General features: G+C 38.6%; 1 protein-coding gene across 7 annotated transcripts in view; it reads right to left on the reverse strand.

The window, feature by feature from the left end:
- Positions 1–9,706, reverse strand: part of LOC109042226 (glutamate receptor ionotropic, kainate 2) — a 103,211-nt gene extending 93,505 nt beyond the window's left edge. For 5 of the 7 annotated variants that reach the window (XM_072300343.1, XM_072300341.1, XM_072300342.1 and 2 more), the window contains exon 1: positions 9,543–9,699. The gene's annotated coding sequence lies outside the window, so the exon portion shown is untranslated. Of the gene's footprint in view, positions 1–9,038; positions 9,058–9,542 lie in introns of those variants that run through there. The other 2 variants (XM_072300338.1, XM_072300339.1) reach the window with 2 other exon arrangements.
- Positions 9,707–16,991: the final 7,285 nt, after the last annotated feature.

Below are 16,991 nucleotides of genomic sequence, written 5' to 3' on the forward strand. Positions count from 1 at the left end.
CACTATTGTTAACGAAAAGTTTTTGCAACTTGTCAAAGAGGTTGTTGAATGATCTTCGAATAACTTTTGATGAGCTAGAGGTAATGGTTCTATCTGCAGCTCGTGGACTTCTGTACGATATTGTCCAGAATCATCTAAATTTTCAAAAAGTGTCCGCTTGTTCGATACCCAATTTGCTCATTCATGCATACAAGGAGAAGCGCATGAAAGCTTTAGCAGACATTTTGGAGATGAATCAAGAATTAGATGAAGAATTTATGACTTAAATCACGGCACCTTAATCACGGGATGACCTTAATTACGGCAACTATTTATTGTCCATGAGATGCAGATGGTTCCATTTCCCTAGCTCATCAAAAGGTATTCGAAGATCAATTTCATCAGCCACCCGTACGAACCACGTTTCTAGTGACCCGTACTTGCTTCGCACGTATGAAACATACAATCAGAGAAAACAGAATTCATCTTACAATAATCAATAATCAGTAGGACATGAATCGTTGCGATGTATAATACGACATTATAATGCGGCATTACTATTGTAATTCATTTTAATGTTTAGGGGCATTATAAATCATTATTGCCACGTCGGAATGAAATGTTGTAGACTGAATTGAAAAGCATGTTGGCAAAATTTATTATAAAAATAGTATAACATGTAGGTACATAACATAAAGGTAATACAAATTAAATGATTAGAGCGTGTATATTTCATTACATTATAGGTATATTACAATCATTTTTGTCATTGTTGGAAATTTTGATAGTTTGAATTTTGATAGTTGATAGTTGATAGTTTGAGAGTTGAAAATTTGGTTATTTTATTTAGTTAAGGTGATTCGATAGACGCCATATTTTGTGTCAGAATGGCATGCGACTTTTCCATCAATTGGTTCCATTTTTTCATTTACTCATCATTTTTCTCCAATTTTAAGTTTCGCAATTCTGTTTTCAGGAGACTAAAGCACTCACTTATCAATTTGTATATTTATATTGAGTTAAGGGTAGAGACGTATTCCTCACCGGAATTGAGGAATGGAGGTGTTACAGTATGTCCGGCATTAGGTTCCATTTCGACATCAGCGACGATCAACGCTGCGATACTGGAAGCCAGTCTTCCGATATTAAATCCCTAGCGGGGAAGAAAAAAAATGCCTAGATTTCGCTAAAAATCCCTAAATCCCCAGATTTGCTCAAATATACTTAAAAAATCCCTAGATTTTGCAAAAAGCGCCATTTTTTTATGAAGAATCATGATGTCATTCGATGTAGCGATTTGCAATATTTAAATCTGATTGGCTCGTTTGAATTTTGGCGCTCTCTGAAAGCAGTGCTAATCCAGACCAATAAAATGAAAGAATATTAGTTGATTTCTTATTATTAACAGGTTGAATGCAGTTGAATGTCAAGTACATCGAAGGACACAATCGTTTTAATTTCCGGCTTATTTGCGGGGAAAATAGTGTTGCCAAAAAGGCCTACAAAATATAGATGAAAAAATGTTTTCGATTGTCGAAGCTATAATTGAGGTTAAAAAGGTGATTTTTGGTAACTTTACCTCATCAAAAAAAAAATCCCTAGATTTCCTGAAAAATCCCTAAATCCCTGGAAATTCCGGAAAATCCCTAAATCTAGGAATAAACCCTTAGACATCGGATGGCTGTTGGAAGCATTAGAGTCAACATTTGAAACGCTGCTGCAGAATTTGCCGGGAGTATAATCGAGTGTTGAAAGTCAGTAGAATTGAACAATGTAATAATTGCTTTCCGAAATAAGCGTTATAATAAAAAAACAACGAATCTGAACTGTTAATACTGGAACACACCTTCTGTAAATGTACCTTGCGAGAGATAAGTAAAAAAAAAGATGTACTGGAGGAGAAGTGCTTCTCCACAGAGTTTGAAGAAGGAAAAAAAATGCCCAAATTTACTTACTTCAGCATTTTCGGCAAAATCACTGCAATTTCCGAACCTTTTTCTGGCCAGGGGCCAAAATTAAATGATTATGAAGGGCCACTTAGATGTTGTAGATAAAAATAGGACTGTTGAAAAAGTCGCCGTTTTCAATAAATATGTTCCCGGAATGGAAGAGTTAGGTTAAAAAATTTAGAGTTAAAAAATTCCCATGAGCCGAGTGCCGTAGGTTAAGGGCCCGTTCGCCAAAACTAATCGGAACTGTATGGATGAATTGCTCCTTTTAAAAATCAAAACAATATCGAATTGCGATATATTACACAGTTAAGATAGGGCTATGTCCTGTCGTAAGCGGCGACATACAGTCGATATCATTTCAATAATCGCCCCAATGGCCACGATAGTTGTTAGACGTTTACGGTTTCCCTGGTAACCTTTGTTTGCTATCAGCTGATATCGAGTAATTAACTAGGAAGCTCCAACCCAGTGGTTAAAGCTTCCTTAACCGCGAAAACTTTAAAATTCAAATTTTCAAATTTTGAACGTAAAGTACATTTTTTCCATCACGAGATAAAAGCACAAACAAGTTTTGAATTATTGACTGTATCACCATGATTCCAAAAATACAATACACAACATAGCATTGACTAACAATAAAACAGTATGCAATAAAATAAAGTCATGACAAGGAACATAGCCGAAAATGGCGCCGATTCCCATCAACCAACGCGCGGTCTCTACAATGTAACATGCTGCATTGATACTCCCCAGCTGGGACCGTCCGGAATAGCAGCTCTAGTGCAAGCACCAGAGCCGCTAAAACAATACGGTGAAGAAATTAAAATTTTCGATTTTTTTCAATATTTTTTTTCCTCGCGAGGAGGTGAAGTCTCTCGGGCCACGTGAAATCGGGAAATGATCAAAAGTTGGTGAAAAATTGTCCTGTTGAAAATTTTGTAATTCATGGGAGGTAGAGATGAGCTCAGTTTGCGCCACGGGTGTGGTGGTAAGGGAGGAGGAAAACTTAAATATTGCATGCCGTGATACTTAAACATCCCCTAAGCTCTTACGCCCATCCATAACGGAAAATCGCTGTCCGACAAGAGGTGGTTTGTCGAAAAGTCACAGACCGATTCAGTGTCGATTTTCAGCGCTAATCACCAATACGATCTTCATTTTCTCAATCAATCCTCAGGAAATTCGGGCTCCCTGGGAGAATCTAAATTTTCCGAATGATGGGGAAACATTAAGGATATTTTTAATTCAGCAGAGAAAAAGGCAAATGTATTATCGCTTATGGTAAACCTGAGAGATTTCCAAGCTCTTTTTGGTGTCAAAGAGAATGAGGACTTACGGCGAGACACACTGACGTCACTTTATTAATGGCCAAAGTGATAACCGTGTATCTCCATTACAATGTTTCAAAATTTTCGCCCCTATTTTAATTCTTTAAAGAGAAACGAGACAATTTTTCTTGCTTGAAATCTCTACAGAATATTTTACTAGCGGAGAAGAAAAGTCAAGGTAGCTTTCAAGAAACTACATTGGCTAGAATTCCAAAGGAAAAATAGTTGCAACGTTGCAAACGGAGATGCTTGGTTTTGGCACTTTAGCCATCGAAACGGAAAACTTGTTTGTTTATTTTGTGTTAGAAAAGGGTGGATTAATAATTTTCTGGTATCGAATGTGAAGTCTATCCCACATACATTGCTGCTGAAACCGTATGTGCCTCTAATCTCTTCTATTTCAAATTTTGTTCCTTATTTTCTGAAAAAGATTTTCCAGAAAAATGCGTTTTTTTAGCCAAGAAAACAACGCATTTGAAAAGCCGGCACGATTTTGAAACTCGGGGGGAGTGATATCACATCGAAACGTTTATGCTAATTTCGAAGACGGCTGCACTCCGACTTCTCAAAACAGGCCATTCAGGGAAACCCCATTATTTAGACGTCGGTAAAATTAAGACTTATCATTTTTATCAGCAACTCACGCATCTTTTACGCAAGAGGCGCGATAACTTGGCGTTGAATTCTCCAGGGGCTGTTATCACTTGTGAGGGATAGTAAGAAAATGGGTCTAAGGTGGGCCTACTTCATTTTATGATTTTGTATCCCTCTTGGTGTTGCCGTTTTCCACTTGAAATTTGCCATATCAAAGTTGCCATCTGCTAGAAAACTTAAAGAAATGACAACGTTTATTCCAAACGACTAGGACCTTCGCTCAATCCTGGGGTATCGCAATGCTTATAAAAATGAATTATTGTAATATTATATAGGCATAAAGCTCATTCTTTCTTCCGTCTTTTTCTGCAGTAAATCGACCGACATCTTTAAGGGGTCCATTTTCGGGGAATGGACCACAAGACAAGGTGCGAATTTCAGTATTCTGATACATGCTTCTTGACCAAAATTTCACGTAAAACACGATGCGCACAATGAAAATTACCGAAATCAACTCCTTGCGAAGATATTCAATAATTCTTAATGCGTCAATTCAAACCACCCGCACATGAAAACTCAATGCTCTACGTGATTCACATCGCGCGCTAAACGTTTATCATGACAGTCTCTGCGCGATGTAAAAATCTGGCAACCTCAATCTTGACGCTTTGGCTCAGCTATAGCAAATTGCTTATAGTTTGCACAACACACGGTGGGAAATGAACATTGCTCGATTGAGAAGATTGCTGAAACCGTTGTAGTGCGCGATTTTACTCACGTAGAGCTTTGAGTTTTTTGTGAGCGGGCAGTTCAAATTCCTCGTAACCAATGTGAAATAAAAACGTTAATATCTTCGTTAGGAGTTGGTTTAAGTAATTTTCGTTATGCAAATCGTGTTCTACGTGAACTTCTGGTTAAGAAATTTGTATCAGAATCATTTAACTCGAACCTTGTCTAGTGGTCCATTCCCAAAATAAACAGGTTTGGATACATCCTCAATGAGGATTACTTTCTCGATGGATTTTCCTTTCTGCGGAATTTATGCAGGATTGCTTTGAGTTTAAATAGAGATAATCAAATAAACATGGCACATTGGCGCTGACTACCATTAAACATTTATTTTAGGCGACTGCCCAATTGTCGAAGATCTTGTTGCAACTAGGCGGAAATTTAAACATTTCCTTTGAACATCTTCCTTGTAATATGCACAGTAAATTAAGTGTAGATCCTACATCTCGTTTTAGGTCAGGACGTGTGATACACAATGCAAAGTCAACTTTTGTAAAATATATCCTTTCTAGTCAAGTTTTTGTTTTTGTTTTGTTTCAAGTACTGCTGGATGAATTGCTGGTTGCGCTATTCTTCGTCATGAAACGCCTTCATTTTGTGGAGTAGGCAAAAAACATTCTCAAAGTCAAAGTAGTTGCATACCTGAGGATAACGTTGCATCATCACTCACCATTATGCCTTATTTACACTTGAAATGCATGGTTATATAAAACAATGTTCCACTTGTTGTGAAAAGTAAAACAAAATTTAAGAGTGAATGATTTTTCCGGAACTTTGCTCTTGTTTCGAGATGATTTTAGCCTATTGACGATCTACGCATGTTTGTTGAAAATAAATGGATGAAAAAATAAATTTAGAGCAAGATTCATTAATTATCAAATTGAAATCCGACGCAAATAAGTAGTATACTTAAAATTAATTTTTATTTGTATTGCGGTACGCGAGAGAGGAAAAGAAAATCATACTTGACCATCAAAGTATATTTCACGGCATAGATTATCCACTGCATACTAATTTTGATTTTTTCTATATTACACAACTAAATCAATGTTCAACATCCTTGTTATGCATGCAATTTTGGGGGAAAAATCTAAAAATTTACCAAAAATGTAGTGAATTAATGTAAAGTATGTGCTTACTCACTGATAAAAGGATGGAGGGCATGGGGAGGGTAGGGGTCATCCAGTGGCGTGGCGTGAATTGCGATATATCGATTGATCTGCCATTTAAACCTATGGAAAAGGATCGATAAACAGGGTGTTCGCAGCGAACACCGTAATAATCGATGCTTTACCATAGGTTTAAATGACATAACAATCGATACATCGCAAATCACGCCACGCCACTGGGGTCATCGTAATATCGAAAGTCGGTGCATTGGCAGAATAGACTACCGTAAGTCTGTTTGCGTCAATAAGGACTCGATATCCACTTTCGAATACAATTCCATTTTCTAAAGATCTGTGAACAATATAGAATCCCTTTGGGGGCCGTTCAAGTTTTACGTGCCACATTTAGGTGGGAGGGGGGATTGAGCCAGCGTTACAGTCCGTCACAGGGGGGAGGGGGGTCAAGCCCAGCGCGTCACACAACAAATCCGAGCGGGGGGCGAACAAATTTGAGAAAAAGTCGAAAATCTCGAACTTCATCAAGCTGATTTCTCGGCGTTTTCTTGATTTATTGAAAATGGGGGGTGGGGGGTAGGTCAGCGTTACGAAATTCAAAAGGGGGGTGTAAGGCTGCGTTATGGATACGTTTCAAGGGAGGAGGGGAAGTAAAAAATCGGATGAAGTGCGCTATGAAATACTTGAAAGGTCCCTTTAGTTGATTTCATCTGTTGATCAGTTAAGTTTTAAACTCATCGTCATTTCTCTGACCAATTTCTACTGATTAGTTATGACTGAAGAACTGATTAAACATTTTCATTTCTATGGTATTATATGAGATTTTTCCAACAATTTTCAAAACACAGATCTCTCGTCTCTCCTCGTGTGAAAGTCGATTCATTCTTGTATACGAAGTAGCTTCTTTGAATGTACTTATACAGCCACACTCTCTAAAGCGTTACCCGTGCTTCAATGTTGTTTTATCAAGTTTCATGTAGTTTTACATGAATCTTCGTCTTTTTTCAAACATTACTCACAAGCGTGACACTGGGGTCGGGGAAGCTATGTTTTTTTATCTTGATGTGTCTTCTTTGCATTCCTTGAAACCCACAAAGAGCAACGGGTTACTCTTTCCGAATGCCATAGAAATTTTCGTGAAGATTGCTAATCTCTAAAAGAAATTCAATCTGTTATTTTCTCCCACTATGTTTGATTTATTGTCAAAGCAAAAATAGCAGCTAGTTTCTTCCAAATTGGCAACCTCTAAATATTGTCTAAATACTCAAATATTGTTCAATCACAATGAAACTCCGCCAATGCTTGTTTTCAAGAGTGTCAAACCTATAAAGTAGCAAATCCAAAGAGAGAAATCTAAAAACAGAATCCGTTCAATCCTTAGGATACATGCATGCGTTTTGTATCAGACGAAGAAGTGATAAAATTCCATCACATTTTTCTCTCTTTAGTGCGCAAACTCAAATGAGCATGATATACATATCAGCAGAGCATGGGTCCTAGATTTAAATGTAACAATCAAGATTTCGTCCTCAATCATGCAATGTATCTCCAACTGCATATCTGACCGTTTGAGATTTATTAGAGAAAAAAATAATTATAATGAACTGCAATTAATTCAGCAATACAAACGAGCGGGAAATGTTAAAAGAAATTATCCCAATCATATAATGAGTGAGGAGTGAGGGGGTGGAGAGGAGGAGGGGTGGACATCACTGAAATACTCTAGCTGGTTGAACAAACCAAATGAAGCTGTCTCCTTCCGGTATATGTTTTCAATTTGACAACGCGTGGTCGACAAGAACCAAATTAAAAGCAGATGCTCTGAGAGGAGCATATCATCAATCAAATGACGATTAGATCGCAGATAGTTTTGATTTAAAAAAAGAAGTAGATCAGGAAATTGTGTCTAATTTGTATACAACACTTTCATTCTACCAAAGATACACATGTGGCAACGAATTATGGATTTTTCCCCCCTCAACTTTATGTAATCGAAGGGCAGAGGAAGAATGGTGCATGTTGCTTTACGTAATGTTCACATGTATATAAGTAGCTGATTTGAAAACCGCCAATGTGGGTGTCCCACTAATCATGAGTCGTTGAGTTAATCACCTTACACTCTGGAACATTTCTGCGCAAAGCACCCTCAATAAATCTCGTCTAACATTACGCACTGCCAAAAGCTCTCAGGCACGACTATGTTTACATAACCTTTGAGTCCAGGGAGTGACCTGAAGTTTTTGGTGAGATGATACACCCGTAAAGAGTTTTAAAAACATGATTGATGTACAAAAAAAGTAGGTCCATGGTAGGTAAAGCTCTGCGTTGATTTTTTTTTAGCATTATGGGCCTCGATGTCTAACCTAAGGCTCCGGATATTTTAAAACTTTTGTTGAAAATGTAAGTTCACCTCCAAACACGGAATAATACATACTAAAAAGACCACCAAAAACGTTAAAATGTGCGTGATATTTTAAAAATATCAGGACGAATTTGTCTGGATCGGGAAGAGGTAGAGAATAAACACTATGAACTACCACCGGGTGTCCCTGAGGATGGTCACTGGTCAGTTAGGAAAATCACATCATTTGCCTCCATTTGAACAGATTACACATCGACGGTTAAACTACAAAAATGCGTAACTCGGTCGCAGCGTTTCGCAATCTCCGCTATAATTTTATTTGTTAAAAAAAAGACCGAACCAACATCATGGCTTGAAGTTTTCACAGAATACTCTTCATAAAGATAAGAATGATCACTGAAATTTTAAAAAAAATAACGTACATAAGTTTTTCATGTATTAAAAAAAGAATGACAGGAGGTCTCCAACGCCGCAAATCGAGATACGTACTTCTGCAGTTTCATAGTTGACAAATCGAATCACATTTTGAATTTTTAAACAGCAGTATTGTCCTCTTTTCAAATCACGTAAAAGTACAGAGTAAACACTGTATCGTCATCACATGTTTTCAGTCCGATTAGCAAACCATGTCCAACCATTTGTTCTTTAGTCGAATATACACTTTTTATGGCACAAAAAACTATCGAATAATGAAATAATGTAAGTTCCGAGTCGAGGAGAGATAAAAAGTGGCACCGTTAACCGCATGTTCCCGGGTCCGATCAGGTGAGAAATTCAGTTCATATATACGCAAGGCGCCTTCATTCGATCGAATACGCAATTTGCATGACACTATGAATTTTCAAAGAGTAAAGAAGTGGAGGTTCTCGAGCATTGAGAAAGAAAGAGGGCCAAGGAAGAGTGGACTCACCGTGTTTACATGTGGACGGTTCCCGAGTCAAATCAGGTGAAAAATTCGTTTTATTTGTATACGAAACGCCTTCATTCGATGGAATGCACAATTTGCATGACACTATGAATTTTCAAAGAGTAAAGAAGTGGAGGTTCTGGAACATTGGGAAGGGAAGAGTGGACTCACCATGTTTACATGTGGACGGGTCCCGAGACCGATCAGGTGAAAAATTCGTTTTATTTGTATACGAAACGCCTTCATTCGATGGAATACACAACTTGCATGACACTATGAATTTTCAAAGAGTAAAGAAGTGGAGGTTCCGGAACATTAGGAAGGGAAGAGTGGACTCACCATGTTTACATGTGGACGGGTCCCGAGTCCGATCAGGTGAAAAATTCGTTTTATTTGTATACGAAACGCCTTCATTCGATGGATTACACGATTTGCATGACACTATGAATTTTCAAAGAGTAAAGAAGTGGAGGTCCTGGAGCATTGGGAAGGGAAGAGTGGACTCACCGTGTTTACATGTGGACGGGTCGTTGATCCTCGTGGTGGCGGGGAGCGCAGACGGCAGGGCACATCGCTGGCACGAGATTACGCGAAGAGGAGGATCAGCTGACGGACCGGGTCGTGAGGCGTGAGTGTGGCGTGTGGCATCGTGCGCCTGCCGGGCGTGCAGGCCACGCTCTCGCCTCCCGCCATCCGCCATGCGCGCCGCCTCGCAATTTCCGCCACAGGCCCTGCCGCACCGCCGCTCACCGCTGCCACGCACGGGTCAATTTATACTTTTTCGATATCGAGGGCGCAGATGAGTCTTAAGGTGATTCGTCCTGGATTCTGGCAGGTTGAAATGGTGTGCGATATATTGCATCAATTAAGAAAAAAAATCTGAGTGGACTGTGAATTTTTAGCCGAAAAAAGGGACGATAGCCCCTGCGCACCAGCCTTAGAATCATGCTCAGCGAAAAACTCGAAACATGTTAAGAAATGAGGTCAGGATTTTTTACGAAAAAATCCCTCCAAAAACCATTTAAAAAAATATTTTTTTTATTTTTTAAAAAAATGTTTATCTAGATTTTACCATATTCTTTTATTGAAAATAATTCTTTTGACTCATGCAGAGGGGTTATCCGTCCTTTTTTTTTTTTTTATTAAACATTCAACACTTCCCGAGATTCTTTACTTAATCGATCCGATACATCGAAAGCAACTTCGACCCATGCCGCGCCAGAATCTGGGACAAATTACCTTAAGTAAAGGTGCAGGATGGACGAGGGGTCCATGGCAGTGTTAACGCAGTCAAACCGCTCATATAGGAACTCAGATTTATTGGAGGAAAGATCAGGATCAAAATACGGAAACATGGAGCGGAGCATTGCGAGTTCACGCCTCGCGTCATCGTACCTTCAATTTTGCAGACGCAACACGGACATCCATCAAGTACGAATAGTTGTATCTCTGCGCCGTCATAGCGCGCGACATTTTCTTACCTCCATATCCATATTGTGCCTAATTTTGTTTGTCTTATTTGTAGTGGCGCTTCAAGAGCTGAATGAAAAACTCAGTCAAGGATTGGGAGGACTAATTGGGCTTCGTTTTTCAACTTTTCCCCTAACTTGAGCGACAATACAGTGGTAGCATAGAGCGGAGCATTGCGCCTTACATCATTGCACCTCCAATTTTGCTTGCGCAACACCCATCAAGCACGGACAGTTGTGGCACTGCGCTGTCATCAAGACACGTTAAGGTGTCTCTTGTTTCTGGAATTTTACCAAAGTTTCGGTTAAGTGTGCGAAACATATACTATGATGTGCTTTACGAATAAAAAATCCTTTTGAAAAAAAAAAAACAATGTTTAGAGGGTGAAGGACAAACAAATGACGCCCTAAAGGGTACTCTTCTAAAAATTAGTATTTTGGCAAGAGTTATGTCGTATCAGGTATTTTTTTTTTGACGACTACCCCCAGAAACACCAAATTCGGATCAAACTATTGACCTTACCATCGCTTCTGGGGGAATTATGAATGAATATAATAATATAAAATGAATAATAATATAAATGAATAATTATATCACGAATGAGAAGAGTGGGGACGAGGAAGGGCCAGTTTGTTACCAAAAAAGTGAAAATTTCTAAAAAAAAAAAAAAAAAAAAAAAAAAAAAAAAAAAAAAGTATTTTTTACCGTCAAAAGCTTATGAATAGCACGGATAATACTTCAAAAAATATCAAAATTTGTACGTTTTTAAATACGGTTCAATTTGACCCGACTTAGAACTTTGCATATGAAAAAGGCGTTGGGCATCTAAGGGTTAACCTTGTGCATACTATTCAGGTTGTGAAATTGACGTAAATTTTACGGATCTTCTCGTATAATGCGGCAATCATGCAACTCTGCATCATTATCGGATTGTCATGAAAATGTTTCAACAAATTGTACACGAAGAAGATTGCCATGAAGTGAGATTTGACAATCCTGATGAGATGCAGAACTGACTGATTGACAATGGATCAATTTTTGCGTTCAGTCTGGCTGATACGATTCTTGAATCACTCATTCAGTGCGACGAGCGCCTCCCTCTCTTACCCATCCGTTCTTCCCTCTAAACTTGGCTGCGTGCCGTAAATATTGATGACGCCATATGTTACGGAAAGAGAACGGAGAGGGAAGCATGCTTGCGGGAAAATATGAACCTGCATTTTCTTGAAAGAAAGTGCCGTGATTAATATTGCAACTCTGCCTTTGTAATTCACCCAAAGAAAGCGAAATACACGCACAAACATTTTGTATCTTTTATGGCATTTCGTGGCATGATAAAACAAACCTGTTGCCTCCGGCCTTTCAAAAATAATCTGATTCGGAATTATTTGACAAATCTTTTTTATTCAAAAGCATTTTAAGCAAGAAACCGCCAAGAACAAAGATACTTTTTCCCATTTCTAAATTCATTAAGTCAAAGTATTTTAGTTCTTTTTTTAAAGTTAGGCATTTATGGGGTCAATTTTTGCAATTTTAAATGAGAGTGTAGTAGTTCGAAAATCTAAGGACGTTGGATTTACCTGGGCAATATTCCTTACGGATAGTCGAAAAATTGTGGCAATTAACGTTTAAAGCTGGCGTTTTGTTAGAAAGCAGCGTTTTGAACCCGTAGTAGCCATTGCGCCAAATGCTCCTAAAAAGTTGGCCATGTTCCCTAAAAGATGAAGACCATGGTCCAAAGTGGCCCAAAATAAATTTGCGCAAGTCTGAATTTTGTGGCCCAAAATAAATTTGCGCAAGTCTGAATTTTTTAAGAATAGGCGATCTCCTCGTTAATAGGCGCGGGCCAGAAAAATTCCCTAGGTACGGATGCAAGTCCTGAAAGTGTATTTCTCGCGTATAACTTTCCACATAATGCGTTGTGATATATTAAAAAAAATTCATTTAGCTCCTAAAAATCTTCGATCGCACATATAAACTGAGCTTTACGAGTCTGATGACTCCTAAAACTCAAAGGTGCGTGTGGATTCACTGGCTGAAAGGAGAAAGGGATATCCCTCGTAAAAATTATGAAAAAAAAAAAAAACGACAACGCGGAACTTAAACGGAACCACGGCGACCCTCCCTCAACGGCCTAATCATAAGAAAATTCATTGGATTCTTGAAGAAGCCATGTAACGATTCCGAGGGGGAGGAGAGTTAAGTGGGTCAATTGCCCCAGGACAGGGTTGCTTATTGCCTGAACCTTGGGGTGATGAGTTTGAGCAAATTATGTTTTGCTGCTTCTCACCGGCTGAGGACGTGCCAAGAGTACAGCTCGCTCGCACGCCGGCGATGCACACTCGATTGTGGCAAAATCGATTTTAATCGATACTTCCGAGACAAGCTTGCGGGTCGATTGTTGCATCGTTATCGAATGATTTCGATCGATAGATATCATTGCTGAGATAGGGTTATATCGGATATTTCCATGCGGTAACGATTCACTAATTGATTCGATGGCGACAACCATCGAGTCAAGTCGATTCATGACAGGTTTCGAGTTTTAAAGGGGCTATAGCGCTGTCTCCACTCGTCAAAATGGCGTCAAAATGGAAGCTCAAAATGAATCAATTTCAACAATAAGTGGCTCTAAGTCGGGACTGGATGCGATTGATGAGTGTTGCAACTCAAAATAGAGCGGCACTACTCTATTTTGATCAACAATCGCGAACAGATCGTATTAATCGATTCATTTTGAGCTTCCATTTTGACGCCATTTTGACAAGTGGACACAGGGCTAATATCTTTGGAAAATTATCGAATGAGTTTAAACACTCTCCTAAATTATATTGAATCGTCTGGAGTTACGTCTAATTTTACTTGAGGTGCGCCACTGAAGGGAAGTCATGGGTATTCTTTGGTTAGGAAAAAAAATTGGGTTTCTTTTTTCTAATCGAATTCTCCATATCCTCAGCTGTAATTCAAGATTTTGTAATTGTAAGGTGATGTAAGATGTGTTTTGTAAAATGATGTAATTTTACTTGAGGTGCGTCACTGAAGGAAGGTCAGGAAAACAAATTCGGGTGTTTTTTCTAATCGAATTCTCCATAGCCTCAGCTGTAATTCAAAGATTAAGTTTGTTTGTTTTCTTAAAAAAAGGAGAAAAAAGCAAGAAAAAAGATCTGATCATCATTATAAGTAAGTTCTGCAACGTTTTATAACGCACCGACGGAACGTACACCCTGATAACACCTCAAAAACTTTTTTCTCAAACAATTAATTGACCTTTCGGTGCACATTTCTCAGGATTTACTGGATGAATTTTCAAAAAAAAATTTCCCCCAATTTTTTTCTCTCACTACAGACAAGATGGGTTTCCCTGATTAAAATTCTTCCTCTTCAAAAAAAAAAAAAAAAAAAAACCGACCCCCCTCCCCATCTAGAACTTTACGTAATTTATAAGCAGCCCATCACAAACAAGTCCTTGCTTTGTCTGCCACATATCGTAGCCGCGTTAAGGAAGAACGTTAAATGAAAATTCGAATGACGTCAAATTTCTCTCGTTGAAATATATTTTTTTGTGAAAAGTTATGTACACATCCCTTGAAATTTTTCATATACTTTAGATCATATCAAAAATAAAATCATCTGAAAAACTGAAAGGAGAATATTCACTAGTTTCATAGAAAATTTGTATTTCATCAAAGGAAATTCAGCGACGTCCGAAGGCTTATACAAAGTTTTTCCTCAGCGCGGGTGGGAAATGCTCCCCTTTGCTGCATGAATGCATTTCCTTCTATTGGCGTATAATATTAAGGATAAGCGCCGCACCCTCTTCCACCATGCAGACTCATGAATTTTACTTGATGACTGCGGGGCTTTCGCGAGGCCTATTTTAGGTCTCATAAATCAAAACCCTAAGCCTAACTGGGCATTGCATTAGCGCTTGGTGTCCAGATTCACATTAAGGTGACATTTCAACATTACGGTTTTACGACTACGCGTCGAATATGAGTCATTCACCCACGTTCTGGTAATGTGGGAAACTGTTGCTCAGCTGTCTGATACGATAAAGCACAAAAAAGATAGCCCGAATATACGAATAAATAGGGAGGGAATTAAAACATGGGTAAACAAGGCTAAAACATTAAAAACACTAAAAGGCAGGACGTTCCGAGCTGTTACCAGCTCATTTTCAACTGCAAAAAACACCCCAAAAAATCCTGAAAGTGAGCTGGTAACAGCTCGAAACGTCCTGCCGTTTAGTGTTTTTAATGTTTTAGCCTTGTTTACCCGTGTTTTCATTCCCTCCTTATTTATTTGCTGATACTGCGGTATAAAGGTTTTTAACATTTGGAAGCCACGTAGGCTGCTAATGGAGATTCAAATCTATATACAAAGAAAACATATAGACGAAATGGAGCGATCCTAACGGTTGACATAGTTGCCAGATAGTGCTGATTTTTCAGCACTTTCCCCTATTTAAACACATGTAAAATATCTACATTTAATCGCACAATCTGGAAACTTTGGTCGAAACGGATTGTTTCCATAGTAAGGGGAAAATTATGAACAAGCCATAAAGTCTCGCGTGGTTAGTTAGTTCATTGCAACCATGCTTCCACCAATAGTGTCGGTTCATTTCCCCTTTGTCCTGTATGTCTATCGCCTTGTCTATCAATTTTATGATCAGCCCGCTGTTTGGAACAGTGAACGAATTTTACCTTTGGATGCACAGGTCGGATCAATATGACCCGAGGCTTGCTAAATGCTCATACTCCGCGGGTTGTTTGAGGCTGGTATATGCGAGTAGATACAGGTCGTTGAATACATCGTACACTCAAAAAAAGGTATGACTCTGAGACCCATAAAAAATGGCTCGGAGATCCATGATTTCTAACCAAAGTGACTTACCGTCTGCAGTATGGCTTTCTGAGCCATACTTTATTGGTCGTGAACCTATAAACATGGTGACGAACTATATTTTATGGCTCCATGATCCATAACTCGGCCGGTTAGTCACTCCTCCCATACTTGTTTTTTGAGTGTAAGAAAAGAAACGAATGTCAAATTGGAAAAAAAGGAGAAAAATCGAATGTCAACACAGCCACAGAAGAAACTAGAGGAGACGTTATTTCAGGCCCATTGTCTAACTGTTCTCCCGAATCCAAGCGACACTTCATCGACAGCATAGATGAGTTTATGCGTCGAGCTATAGCGCCTTCAATTTTGCAGACGCAACGCAGACATCCATCAAGTACGAATAGTTGTATCTCTGCGCCGTCATCAACGCGGTTCCTTTTCTTTGCCTTATTTCCATATTGTGTTTGCTTCCGTTTGTCTTATTTGTGGTGGTACTTTTAGAGCTAAAGTGGAAGGCACGTGGAATCATACCATAGGGCTGTGTATTAAAACATTCGCACTGTGTTATTAAATATTAAACTGATAACAATGTTAATATTGAACGTTGAATCCTACTGTTTGAACACATTTTATCGTTTTGGATCATCTCAAGAATTCAACCTTCAAAAACATTTTTTTCTTAAAAGACAAGCATCCCAGTTTGTTTTTTAGATCCTCCTAATGTGAATTTACCCCCGTATACTTGCGCAAGACTCACTTAGTTGAAGACGCAACATCTCAAGTGAAATCGCCTCTTTGAATGTCATGAACATATTATATTGTGTCGCAATAAAAATAGACTGGGATAGGCGGAGTAAATAGTGAGTGAAATTTCTGGTATTCAAAGCGTTTGCCATGTTTATATCAATGCCTAGAAAATTAGAGATTGATCGAACGTGACGATGACAACGATAAACGGGAAGAAAAGGCGACGTGCCGTTTCGATGCCAAGCTTTTTACCAGCCACGTTGCCGATAGTTACGGCGGGACACGTTAGATTCGCAAAAAGGAAAAAACTCGTATAAGTAGGTAAATTAATGCGACCGTCTTATGCTGCCTGCTAAGGAAGAACGCCGTATGAACCTTCAGACGCTATCAAATTTCCTACGATAAAACACGAATTTCCTGGCAAACTTATGTATATTTTTCTTCCAATTTTTTGGATTATTTTGCTCGTAATTCCACCGATAAGTCCTGAAAATTTCAAGAGAAAATATTCATGACTTTCCTATAAAATGAAAATTTTATCGAAGGAAATTTGGCAACTCTCGAATGTTCATACGGCGTTCTTCCTTAGCACGGTAGTATGGGAGAGGGCTCCTTCGTTCACAAGGACTCCGAATTGAGTTAGGTTCACACAAATGCATCAACGAGTATTTTCTTAGGAACAATTCGAGACAAAAACACCCATGAATGTTTATCCGAAACTGAGTTTTGGCGGTTTGTAGTTTGCGTTTAAGAAAACGTATTTTAGAGGGAAAACTGTTGACTATTTAGCTTTTTAGCGTCAATTATCTTTCAATTAATAAAGATAGCTTTTAAAGTACACATTGCTTTTCGGTTTTGCCAAAGGTGAAACATATCGACAGTGAAACTACCAAA

This window comes from Bemisia tabaci, chromosome 5 (genome assembly GCF_918797505.1).
Source record: "Bemisia tabaci chromosome 5, PGI_BMITA_v3".
Taxonomy (NCBI): Eukaryota; Metazoa; Arthropoda; class Insecta; order Hemiptera; family Aleyrodidae; genus Bemisia; species Bemisia tabaci.